General features: G+C 41.0%; 1 protein-coding gene across 1 annotated transcript in view; it reads left to right on the top strand.

Annotated features, from left to right (window-relative positions):
* The window catches only part of LOC130369339 (dynein axonemal heavy chain 3-like), a 919,716-nt gene that overhangs the window by 362,216 nt on the left and 543,625 nt on the right, over window positions 1-13,875 (top strand). The gene's annotated exons all lie outside the window — the stretch shown is intronic.

Here is a 13,875-nt window from a genome sequence, read left to right as displayed (position 1 = left end):
CCTAAATGGCAAGTACTTCTGAATTTTAAACAGTTTAAGATATTATTTTTGTTGTTATTTTTTTTTTATTCTGTTTTTTTCTTTCTATTCTTTCATTTCTTTTTATTGCTACATGCTGATTGCATTAGAATAATAGACTATCACTTGCATCAGGATATTTTCAGTTTATGGGTTCTGTTTTCTAGGCCTATTATTGTATGTATGGCCATATTACTGATTTGTGTTTTGTGGGTCCATAATGCAGTGCCCATATTCTACTTCTAAAAGGCTCCCTTCTTGAATAATGGAAAACTCTTTGCAGATGAACAATTAACATTTATTGACAATATTGTCACAACCTTTTTCAAATGATTTTTGAAAAAAATCCAGAAAGTTAAACAGATTTGTAAATTACTTATATTTAAAAATCTTACAGGAAAACTGTCAGCTTGCTCCCTCCCGCCCCCCCCCCCCGCACTAACCAACGGTATTGGCTGGTAGTGCGGGGGACGCTGAGCAGTTTGATGTTTACCGTGCCTGGATCCGCCGCGCCGTTCAGCCGTAATCTTCTATTTTCGGTATATGCTAATTTGGTGCTAACTTGCACCAGCTGGGCTAGCTGGCACTCTGACGTCAGCGTTTCTGGCCACAGCGCAGCCCAGCTCATCAATATTCCTCCCCTCTCTCTTCATTACGGAGCGGGGAGAAGAAGGAGAGGCGGAGGGAGGGGAGGAATATTGATGAGCTGGGCGGCTCTGCGACCAGAAACACTGACGTCAGAGTGCCAGTTAGCCCTGCAAGTTAGCACCTAATTAGCATATACCAGAAATAGAAGATTATGCCCCAACGGTGCGGCGGATCCGGGCAAGATAAGCATCAAACTGATCAGCGTCCCCCACACTACCAGCCAGTACCGCTGGTTAGTGCTGGGGCACCAAGCTGACAGTTTTCCTTTAATTCTTCCAGTGCTTATCAGTAGCTGTTTGCTTCACAGGAAGTTCTTTTCTTTTTTAATTTCTTTTCTGTCTGACCACAGTGAGTGCTCTCTGCTGACACCTCTGTCCATTTCATTAACTGTCCAGAGCAGGAGAAAATCCCCATAGCAAACCTCTCCTGCTCTGGAGAGTTCCTGACATGGACAGAGGTGTCAGCAGAGAGCACTGTGATCAGACAGAAAAGAAATTCAAAAAGAAAAGAAGTTCCTGTGTAGTATACAGCAGCTGATAAGTACTGGAAGGATTAAGATTTTTAAACAGAAGTAATTTACAAATCTGTTTAACTTTCTGGCACCAGTTGATTTAAAAAAAAAATCCACTGGAGTACCCCTTCAATGGTTGCATAATAAACTCAACTCAGGAGGGGAAAAAATATCTTCTACTTAAAGGGGGTTTCACAATTGGCTTGCTACTTGCCTTTTGGCTTCATGAGTCCACATAATCTTAGAGTTGGGTGGGACGGCCCCTCAACAAGTCTCAGGGTAGAAAATCTCGTACTTACTACTCACTATTCTATCCCCTTTAGGAACAGCACAGCCACAGTCTATACTGACCATGCAATGGTTCCAAAAGTCTTTCACCAGATCACCAGATCATCTCCTGGCAGCTATTCTCAGGGTTTGCATGAGCAAGAATCCTACTGTATTATCTTGCCTGACAATTAATAAGCAGCCAGCCCAGCGCATGGACTGTTTTCCAAATAATTAAAAATAACAAAATTCTAAATACTCTACATATTAATGTGTAATCTAAATGAATATTATTTTGTGAAACAGTAGTTTGCTATAAATTATGCAGACCTGTTCCCATCTTTTTGCCCCACATATAGCTAAATTGAACGTTTTAAGTATTAAGCTTGATGTACCAGTACTAAGCTCACAACATAAATACAGAAGCAGAATCAAGCTCAGTACTTGTATGGCACAGTGGTTCAGTGGTTCGCTCTTCTTTTGCAACACTGAAGTCATAGGATCAAAACCCACAAAGGATAACAGCCCCATCTGCAAGGAGTTTGTATGTTTCCTCTGTGTTTGTGTGGGTTTCCTCTTATACTCCAAAATAAAGCAATAGGTCAATTTATAGTTTGTTACCCGCTTTGGGACAATCCTTTAATGATAATCTGTGTACAGTGCTGTGCTTATTTAATAACTTGGTGTTATATAAATAATGGAAATAGTATGTAATCTTCTGCCATGTAAAGGCCCATAACATCATGTTTTCCAGATAGTTTGCTGTATTTTTTAGCCTATCACTTAAAAGGTATACCAATATATACCAATTTTAACAGACTCATTGAGTTTAATGGACCAAACATAGTCTACCAGTATCTATGTTTGGTCTATTTAGTAAACATTTTAGTCCCCCTTTGTGCCGCAGGGTGAGGAACAGATACTACACGGCATCTACTTGCCTAGACACCACGGTCATCATTAAAGGGGTACTCCGGTGGAATTTTTTTTTTATAAATCAACTGGTACTTCTATAAAAAAAACTTGACCCTTCCAGGACTTATCAACTGCTGCATGCTACAGAGGAAGTTATTTTCTTTTTTAATTCATTTTCTGTCTGACCACAGTGCTCTCTGCTGATGCCTCTGTCCATGTCAGGAACTGTCCAGAGCAGAAGCAAATTCCCATATCAAACCTATACTGCTCTGGCCAGTACCTGACATAGACAGTGGTGTCAGCAGAGAGCCCTGTGGACAGACAGAAAAGAAATTAAAAAATAAAAGAACTTCATCTGTAGTATACAGCAACTGATAAGGATTAAACAAAATTAATAGAAGTAATTTTCAAATCTGTTTAACTTTCTGGCACCAGTTAATTAAAAAAATTGGTTTTACACCACAGTGCCCCTTTAAGCATGTCACCTAGTTGGTAAAAATGCCCAAGATCAAAGATATCTCCAGTCCTGGTCACTGATGATGGCTTTCAGCTGCAGATAGCAGCCAGCATCCATGGCATATGGTTCCAGATGCGTCTTAAACATGTATGGCCAATGTAGCTAAGAGATTTTGTTATTCCCTGTTTATGGAAAAAATAGGTCCCTCACATACCCAAATATGCATAAATTATTGGCTTTATTCTCACTAAATATATTAGTATTCCAACATAATACCCATGTGCTATATCACAGCCAGGTTTGTGCATTCTATCACATTGTGTGCATTTTTACATATAATAAAATAAATCAATTAATTGTTTACACCTGAAATATGAACAAAACAACAGTACATTAGTAGGACTCATGACATTAATTAAGTGCTGATATTTACTGAATCCTTAATTAAAATGGCTTACACTGGTGCCTGAGAGACCCTTTACAGATAATTTGTTATTGGATATTTTTATAACACTTACTTGTGCATTGAATAATGTATGCTTCAGCAGAACAACAATTATTTTCAGTTTATTTCTGAAATTTCTTTAAGACAAAAAAAAAGACAATTAATTAGTCCAACATTCCGGTCCCATAGGTAGGTTTGTTTCTCTTTGATTCTTTTAAAATTTGTTTGTATATATTTTTTTTTGGTTAATTAGTAGTTTAATAGAGTCACATTATCTGGCTCTGTTTATACTAAAGTTATTAAAGTTTATTATGTTTGTGTTCTAATAATTATCAATAGGCTAACTGTTTGTAGCTTAGCTTAGTGCTGTTTTTTAATACTGAAATTTAATTTAAAGAGGTTGTCCAATGGGCCAAAGTGTCCAGTACATTATTCTCTGTTGAAAAATAACTCTTTCTCCAATAGGCATTTCTTTAAAAAAAAAAAAAATCCCCTTTAACCCCTTAAGGACGCAGGACGTAAATGTACGTCCTGGTGCGGTGGTACATAACGCACCAGGACGTACATTTACGTCCTAAGCATAACCGTGGGCATCAGAGCGATGCCCGTGTCATGCGCGGCTGATCCCGGCTGCTGATCGCAGCCAGGGACCAGCCGGCAATGGCCGACGCCCGCGATCTCGCGGGCGTCCGCCATTAACCCCTCAGGTGCCGGGATCAATACAGATCCCGGCATCTGCGGCAGTGCGCGATTTGAATGAATGATCGGATCGCCCGCAGCGCTGCTGCGGGGATCCGATCATTCATAACGCCGCACGGAGGTCCCATCTCCTTCCTCCGTGCAGCTCCCGGCGTCTCCTGCTCTGGTCTGTGATCGAGCAGACCAGAGCAGAAGATCACCGAAAACACTGATCTGTTCTATGTCCTATACATAGAACAGATCAGTATTAGCAATCATGGTATTGCTATGAATAGTCCCCTATGGGGACTATTGAAGTGTAAAAAAAATGTAAAAAAATGTAAAAGTAAAAGTAAAAAATAAGTGAAAAATCCCCTCCCCCAATAAAAAAGTAAAACGTCCGTTTTTTCCTATTTTACCCCCAAAAAGCGTAAAAATTTTTTTATAGACATATTTGGTATCGCCGCGTGCGTAAATGTCCGAACTATGTAAATAAAATGTTAATGATCCCGTATGGTTAACGGCGTGAACGAAAAAAAAAATTAAGTCCAAAATTCCTACTTTTTTAATACATTTTATTAAAAAAAATTTATAAAAAATGTAATAAAAGTTTTTTATATGCAAATTTGGTATCAAAAAAATTACAGATCATGGCGCAAAAAATGAGCCCCCATACCGCCGCTTATACGGAAAAATAAAAAAGTTAGAGGTAATCAAAATAAAGGGATTATAAACGTACTAATTTGGTTAAAAAGTTTGTGATTTTTTTTAAGTGCAACAATAATATAAAAGTATGTAATAATGGGTATAATTTTAATCGTATTGACCCTCAGAATAAAGAACACATGTCATTTTTACCATAAATTGTACGGCGTGAAAACGAAACCTTCCAAAATTAGCAAAATTGCGTTTTTCGTTTTAATTTCCCCACAAAAATAGTGTTTTTTGGTTGCGTCATACATTTTATGATATAATGAGTTATGTCATTACAAAGGACAACTGGTCGCGCAAAAAACAAGCCCTCATACTAGTCTGTGGATGAAAATATAAAAGAGTTATGATTTTTAGAAGGCGAGGAGGAAAAAATGAAAACTTAAAAATTTAATTGTCTGAGTCCTTAAGGCCAAAATGGGCTGAGTCCTTAAGGGGTTAATTATAGTGGTCCCCCTGTTGTTTACTTTGTGAGCCTCTCTGCATGTCCAGCCAGTTATGTTTTAGCTGCTGGATGCTCATAGGCAGAGAGCTTGTCTGTTGGGCTGGATTTACAGAGCAGCAAGTGGCTTATAAGTAGAGCTTATGTAGTAGAGAAAGAAGAAGGGCTAAAGGTTCAGCTGAAACCATCCTGCCTATACTATGCAAGTACCAATTATAACAGTAAATAGAAGAAGCGGAGGGGGGACTTAAACTGATAGATACAGTTTTGAGCAAACGGCTGGCTGATAGTGACTGCTGTCACACTGATAAGGAGAGACATAAAGCAGTGGAACCCTACTATACTAATATGCATAATGTGCAAAAAACTTTTACCATCATTCTACATTCATCACAGAAGGGGGAAGGATATTATTGAGGCAGTGATGAGACTGCTGTGAGAGGCCAGTGCAGCAGAGGTACACCCAAGGGCTTATGGGGATTGTAGGAACATCTAATTGAAATGGAAAAAGGTAAAATAAGTAAGGGGATTTTAATATGAGTGAAGTATTAGACAGTAGATCCTCTGTGAAAACTGGTCGTTATTCTTCTGTCTTTAATTATGAAAAATGGACCTGCAAATTGGGATGGATAAAGACATGTTGTCAGCTAAACCCTGATGCTAGAATGTTTTTGTGTTTATCCTCAATTACAATTCTATGTCTAGAATTGATTCAGTTCTAATGAATCGGGCATGTCTTATAGTCAAAAAGTTATAATCAATGTAATGTATCTGATCAAAGTTCTTTATCATTAACTCTGTGTGCTGCAACTACTAATAACCTTTGTTTTATTTTTTTGCTTTTTTTAAATATTATTTTGTACTGAGTTTACGTCCTTGAAGAAATGTTTGCTCTACAGTATATAACAATAACATTTTGGCAATCTAGATATCATGTGTTATACTTTTATGGCATTTGTTAGATGATCAGTAAAAGAAATATAAAGTGGTCAAACTCAATGTTTTAATGGTATAATGCCATGTAGTAGAGATGAGCGAATCAAATATGACGAATCCAAATTCATTACGACTTCATGAAAAATTTGATTCTCAACGAATGTGAATATCGCCGCGATTCTATTGCGCGAATCGCTTCATTAAACTCCATTTAGTGCGGGGTTAGGCTCCAGGGCATTGAAAATGACGGATCCACATGTGAGGACATGGGGCAAGGAACTCTGGGAAGGCGGTAACAACGGTAGGCGGGATGACCCTGAATCACATGAAGGATGCAGCCTATGAGCAGCCAGTCACCCCTGTGATGTCACAGCCCTATATAATTGGTAGCCATATTCTGGCTAGTCACTTCATCCTTTCACTGCAGAGAGATAGGACTGTCAGCGCTTTATGTGTTACACAGAAAAGCTTTTTCCAGCAGCGTTTCACCTCCTAGTCACGTCAGCGTTCTGATGGACAGAGAGCAGTGCGTTTTTCACTGAAAAGAATTGTTACTGCAGTCATTAACCTTCCAGTCACTTTCTACAACATTGTATTAAAGAGAGGGGCAGAGAGCTGTGTGTTGCCTCATACATTTGAACAAGCTGGCTCAGCTTGAGAAATCTTAGCAGAGGATGAAAGAATAATTTTTCAGCGCAACACTGTGTCTTTGTTCCACAACAAATGGTCTGCTGGTTATACTAGTCTGTAGACTGTATAATAACCAGCAGTCCATTCCTAATAGTCTTTGAGAGAGTGCATTATTTTGTACCTGTTAATCTGTCAAGGGCCTAGATACTGTGAAAAGCCAGGCAAAAGTAATCCCTGACTGGTGTTTTACTCCAATACGTTTTTTAAGCGTACCGTAGCGCATTTTTCTGCCCTCTTTTTTCCACAACAAATTGTCTGCTGGTTATACTAGTCTGTAGATGGTATAATACATACCCAGCAGTCCATTCCTAATAGTCTGTGAGAGAGTGCAATTTTGGATTTAGTACACAGCGACTGTGTGCTGTAGCACTGTTGTGTACTGCTGGTATTGTGCACAAACACTTATTTAAGCGTACTGTAGCACATTTTGCTGCCCTCATAAGTGCATACCACATACCTACATCTAAGTAGTGTACTATTTTGTACCTGTCAATCTGTCAAGGGCCTAGATACTGTGAAAGGCCAGGCAAAAGTAATAATTGGCTGGTGTTTTACTCCACTACTTCTTTAAGCATACTATAGCGCATTTTTCTGCCCTCATAAGTGCATACCACATACCTACATCTAAGTAGTGTACTATTGTGTACCTTTTAATCTGTCAAGGGCCTAGCTACTGTGAAAGGCCAGCCAAAAGTACATACCTTTGAAGCCTACTCCCCTCATATACGCACTAAGTATGTCAGGCAGAGAAGTGCCAGGACGTGCAGAGAGGAGTGGCAGAGGCCTAAATTCATCATGCGCAGGGCAGGCAGAAGTCGCAGCAGACTAGGGGTGAGTGGCAGCAGGAGTCGCAGCGAGAGGCCTGATTTCCCTGCATCAGCTAGCGGTCGTGTCTCAACCAGCAACCCATCTGCCATCATCGATTGGTTAACACGGTCATCCACTTCATCACAAGTGACATCTGATACCCCCAGTCAACACTCGGTGGGTTCCTCAGACGCAACCCTCAGTTGGCATGGCCGAGAGCAGTCCCTGTCCTTCCATTGCCTCTGTCCTATGCTGTTCCCTCCCCAACAGAAGTATCTTTTGCTGTGGGTTGACCCACCGCACCACTCTGTCCCTGGGTCACTTTCAGGAATCCTGATGCTGCTGCTGCCACCTCCAGTCTGTCTCATTCAGCCACTATATGTTCTCCTCATGCTGTCGCCAACTCCAGGCTGTGCCATTCAGCCACTATATGGTCTCGTAATGCTGCCACCACCTCCACGCTGTGTCATTCAGCCTCAATATGGTCTCCTCATGCTGCCACCACCCCCACACTGTGTCTTTCAGCCACTGTATGTTCTACTCATGCTGTCGCAATCTCCAGGCTGTGTCATTCAGCAACTATATGTTCTACTCATCCTGCCGCCAACTCCAGGCTGTGCCATTCAGACACTATTTGTTCTCCTCATGCTGCTGCCACCTCCACGCTGTGTCTTTCAGCCACTATATGTTCTACTCATTCTGCCGCTAACTCCAGGCTGTGTCATTCAGCCACTATATGTTCTAATCATGCTGCCGCCAACTCCAGGCTGTGTCATTCAGCCACTATATGGTCTACTCATGCTGCCGCCACCTCCAGGCTGTGTCATTCAGCCACTATGTCTTCTACTCATGCTGCCGCCAACTCCAGGCTGTGCCTTTCAGCCACTATATGTTTTCCTCATGCTGCATCCAACTCCAGGCTGTGCCATTCAGCCACTATATGTTCTCTTCATGCTGCCGCAAACTCCAGGCTGTGTCATTCAGCCACTATATGTTCTACTCATGCTGTCGCAATCTCCAGGCTGTGTCATTCAGCAACTATATGTTCTACTCATCCTGCCGCCAACTCCAGGCTGTGCCATTCAGACACTATTTGTTCTCCTCATGCTGCTGCCACCTCCACGCTGTGTCTTTCAGCCACTATATGTTCTACTCATTCTGCCGCTAACTCCAGGCTGTGTCATTCAGCCACTATATGTTCTAATCATGCTGCCGCCAACTCCAGGCTGTGTCATTCAGCCACTATATGGTCTACTCATGCTGCCGCCACCTCCAGGCTGTGTCATTCAGCCACTATGTCTTCTACTCATGCTGCCGCCAACTCCAGGCTGTGCCTTTCAGCCACTATATGTTTTCCTCATGCTGCATCCAACTCCAGGCTGTGCCATTCAGCCACTATATGTTCTCTTCATGCTGCCGCAAACTCCAGGCTGTGTCATTCAGCCACTATATGTTCTACTCATGCTGTCGCAATCTCCAGGCTGTGTCATTCAGCAACTATATGTTCTACTCATCCTGCCGCCAACTCCAGGCTGTGCCATTCAGACACTATTTGTTCTCCTCATGCTGCTGCCACCTCCACGCTGTGTCTTTCAGCCACTATATGTTCTACTCATTCTGCCGCTAACTCCAGGCTGTGTCATTCAGCCACTATATGTTCTAATCATGCTGCCGCCAACTCCAGGCTGTGTCATTCAGCCACTATATGGTCTACTCATGCTGCCGCCACCTCCAGGCTGTGTCATTCAGCCACTATGTCTTCTACTCATGCTGCCGCCAACTCCAGGCTGTGCCTTTCAGCCACTATATGTTTTCCTCATGCTGCATCCAACTCCAGGCTGTGCCATTCAGCCACTATATGTTCTCTTCATGCTGCCGCAAACTCCAGGCTGTGTCATTCAGCCACTATATGTTCTCTTCATGCTGCCGCAAACTCCAGGCTGTGTCATTCAGCCACTATATGTTTTACTTATGCTGCCGCCAACTCCAGGCTGTGCCATTCAGCCAATATATGTTCTCCTCATGCTGCCGCCATCTCTAGGCTGTGTCATTCAGCCACTATATGTTCTCCTCATTCTGCTGCCAAATCTGGGCTGTGTCATTCAGCCACTATATGGTCTCCTCATACTGATGCCACCTCCAGGCTCTTTCATTGTGCCGCCATGTGACATGTGACTCCTTGTTAGATTTGGTCTTTTGTAACCAAACTATTTATTCAAAGTAAATGTCAGGGCCCGGGAAATTAAAACTTGGGAGTGCAATATTAAATTTGAATTTCAAAATCTTTACTTTCAATTTCAAAAACTTAAATTTCAATTTCAAACACTTAAATTTCAGTTTAAAAAAATCGATGTAATCTTTTCATGACTGAGGCCCCATGGTCGTCGACGTTATATAGTAGCTGTGGAATTACCACAAGAATCCAATTAAATTAAATGAAAAAATTGCAGTTCCACAAAAGAGTAAGACAATGATAGGGGGGGGGGGGGGGGGCTGGGGCACTGAGGCAAGGGCTAGAACAGGTGGTAGCTCGCCTCACAGGGAACTGCCAGCTCAATGCTCACCAGAATGGGTACTCAAAAAATGTAAATAAATTAAAATTGAATGAAATAAAAATTACATTGAAAAGTCTATTTATTCTCTTTAATTTTGACGCCATATGGTCTCCCTGCTGCCACATCCAGGCGCTCTGCCGCAGGGATTCTAATAACGATGCCTGTAATCTGCATGTCATACTGAATAACAGTATTATTTCACTAACACAGCACACTCTCTATGCGTGTTAGGACAAGGCAAAGTGTTCTATACCCCTATTGAGCCTCTCTGTAGGCCAGAAATAGAAATTTTTTAATATCGATTCGCCGCAAATAAATTCGGACTGAACCAAATTTTTTTTCTCTGGAAATTCGGCGAATCGACCGAATTAAATTTTTCTAAAATTCGTTCATCTCTACCATCTATCATGAAATAAATTCTTTGCTTCTATAGTTCCACTGCAGTCAATCTCTTTTTTTTTTTTTTTTTTGACAAATGTTGGCTGGGAGACATTCAATTTTTTTTCAATATTTATCCTTCTGAATCAAGCTGTTTTCTAATATGTAATTCAAGCCTACTTAATATAAAGAATTGGTTTTAGAGACTGCAGTTTCCAACAAATATAAGCATGGTCTATTGTCTACTTAACATCGTCCAAGCATTGGGCAATGTCAATTGGAAAATCACTCCTCCAGTGTTTAAACAAAAGTTTAGATGTGTTCCAAGGTTTATTCTCCAATAGTGGAAAAATAGTTCCCCCAAATGAAGGCGCTTCTCCCGGAAGATCCTAGTTCAGGGTCGAAACGGATTGCATTAAAAGAACCTTATCCTACCACCGGGAGAAGCGCCTTCATTTTGGGGGAACTATTTTTCACTGTTTTGTACTATACCTATGCCAGACTGGCTGACGTCATCCCCGGGTGTTAACCCTTGGTGGCTAACCCGTACCTCTCTCTCCAGATGCTACTGTATGTGTTGTGCCCTCAGTGCAACACTTAAGAGTAAGGACCCCAAGTTTGTTCACCTTTCCAGCGAACCTCAGCGATCCTCACTAGGGATGTGTTTTTTCTTCCTCTTCTGTAGCTTAGGTTTATTCTACAGTAATGCTGCTTTACAGAGATCACTGGATCACTGTAAGAGAAATGAATCTAAATTATTTGACAGCCATTCTGGCATTAAAGTGAACGTCAAAAAATTATTTGTGAATCCTGTGACTATTGATCAAATGGCAAAAGATGGCTAACTAGTTTTTGAGAATTTGAAGTATCTTGACACCTTAGTTTCAAAATAGCCCTCAGATTTTATTAGATTAAATATTATTCCTCTAATTAAAAATAAGAGATAAGGTTAACGCATGGAGACAGCTCCCTGTGTCTCTGGAGGCATGATCTATTTTAGTTAAAATATTTTGTCTTTCATTAATTCTCTCTTCAAAATTCACCTATACTTATTCCAGATTACATTTTTCATTCCTTTGATTCTATAGTGAAAAAATATATTCTTTACAGCTTTCCACTGACTGTGGTGGTCTAACACTTCACAATTATACATACTATTATTATGCATCACAATTGCAGTAATTAATAAGGTGGGAGTACAGTACAATGAGACACTGTATCATCAGTAGTAGCAGCACTTATCACCATTCTTTAAGCATATATATATATATATATATATATATATATATATATTATAGTACTTGAGGCTTGAGGGTGGTCTTTTGAATATAGTTACTAGAAATAAGTTGATCACTTAACTTGGAATAAAGTTACGTCTATTCTGGGTCTCAGAGAATTTCTGTCTTTTTCGCCTCTTTTTGCAATACAGGGATTAGTCAGATATATACAATGTTTTATATTTGGCTTCGTTGCTGCACAAATAAAAATAAATGCATACATTAAAACAAGGTATACTCACCTACCTGGGTCCCCTGAATTTACTACTGCAACAACATACAGTCCCTGGTACATCACTTTCTACTTTTGAGATGGATGCTTCTCTCACCAACTGAGGAGAAAAAACACTGCGGACAAAAATAAAGAATGTACATATATATATATATATATATATATATATATATATATATATATATATATATGGATTTGGAGAAATGATTGAATGGCAGCTCTACTGTTCCCTTGACAGGCCTTGATAGACTTTGCCTAGAGAGACAGGAGCAAAAAGTATAAAAATTATAAAATCAGCAATGTAGTGTCCAAGGCAAAAAAATCTACCAGCTGATAGACATACTGTAGTTGTAGACATAGTAGGGAGACTTGTGGGAGTTTATCATTTGTTTTTGCTCCATTTTTGTGGTGAGGATTTGTTGCACGATTTGTCACAGTTTTTGTTTACAGACTCTTCATTGTGACTTTTGCTTTAGAAGCGTTTTCTAAAATTGTGTAGCCATGCCATAGTCTGATAACTTTTTGCAGTGGCCATGATTTTATTGTGCGATTTATTGCACAATTTGTAGCAAAGCCCTCAAGTTGTCGCAGATCTACACTACCACTTACCTTGCTCACAAAACTTTAATGGAAGTAGGGTTAGCACTTGTACCTACTTGGTGAGTGCAGATGAGGCAGTCCACAGTTAGGTAAAAAAAAACTCTCGGCACTAAGATTTCTTAAATAATGCTTTCCATGTTTATTCACACATAACGAGTAAATCCCAATAGCATTACATGGAACGTGTTTTAGCAAAAGCTGTTTTCAACTGCTTTGAACCATGCTAAACATCATCGTGTTATATACAATGAGGCCCATCCCCATCCGGTGTCAAGGTCAGTTACCCTGGAGTAATGTTTTTGAAGGATCAATAACATAACATTTATTCTAAAAGGTATTTCATAAGACTATATCTCATAGAAATATAAAAAAAAAAGACTCATATAGCTCATAGAGAACCTTGTGAAAATATAGCTGTTACGTCCCGCGCTCCGGCCACCTGCACCGGCTGCGAGCGCAGTGTTCACTTGTCCCCGGCTGTAAGCGGGGTTGGGATTCGCATCGCAGGACACACACACATGAGAATCCCAGCCCGTCACTTACCCTGTACGGCTGCTGCCTCCTCTGCTGTGTCTCAGCTCCGGCACATGTGTCCCCGTCTCCTAGGGTGCACGTGCCGGAGCTCTGAAATTTAAAGGGCCAGTACGCCCATAATTACTGTTTGAACCTGACACTATCTTATAAAGTCCCTGCACCTCCCACACTTCCCTGCCGGATCTTCAGTGCTCCTAGCTTGAGATTAAGCATTCCCTATAGCCTGTTTGTCTTGCCCGTGTATCCAGTGCGGCGGAGAAGGCTGCAGTGAAGATCGTGGTAAGTGATCTTCTCTGTGGCCTTCTAAAAGCTGCAAAACTACAACTCCCAGCATGCCCACACAGCCAAAGGCTGTCTGGGCATGCTGGGAGTTGTAGTTTTGCAACATCTGGAGGGTCTCAGTTTGGAGACCACTGTGTAGTGGTCTCTAAACGGTGGTCCTCCAGATGTTGCAAAACTAAAAGTTTCACCATGCACTGACTGTCTGGGCATGCTGGGAGTTGTAGTTTTGCAACATCTAAAGTGGCACAGTTTGGAGAATACTATACGGTGGTCTCCAAACTGTAGACCTCCAGATGTTGCAAAAGTACAATTCCCAGCATGGCCAGACAGTCAGGGATGCTGGGTATGTAGTTCTGCAATATCTGGCCCTTCATATGTTGCAGAACTACAACTCCCAGCATGTCTGGGCATGCTTGGAGTTGTAATTTTGCAACATCTGGAGGGCTACAGTTTTGAGACCACTACTTAGCGGTCTCCAAACAGTTCTTCCCC

This window comes from Hyla sarda, chromosome 4 (assembly GCF_029499605.1).
Source record: "Hyla sarda isolate aHylSar1 chromosome 4, aHylSar1.hap1, whole genome shotgun sequence".
Lineage (NCBI taxonomy): Eukaryota > Metazoa > Chordata > Amphibia > Anura > Hylidae > Hyla > Hyla sarda.
The sequence above is the reverse complement of the archived record's forward strand: the minus strand, read 5'-3'. Positions and strand labels throughout refer to the sequence as shown.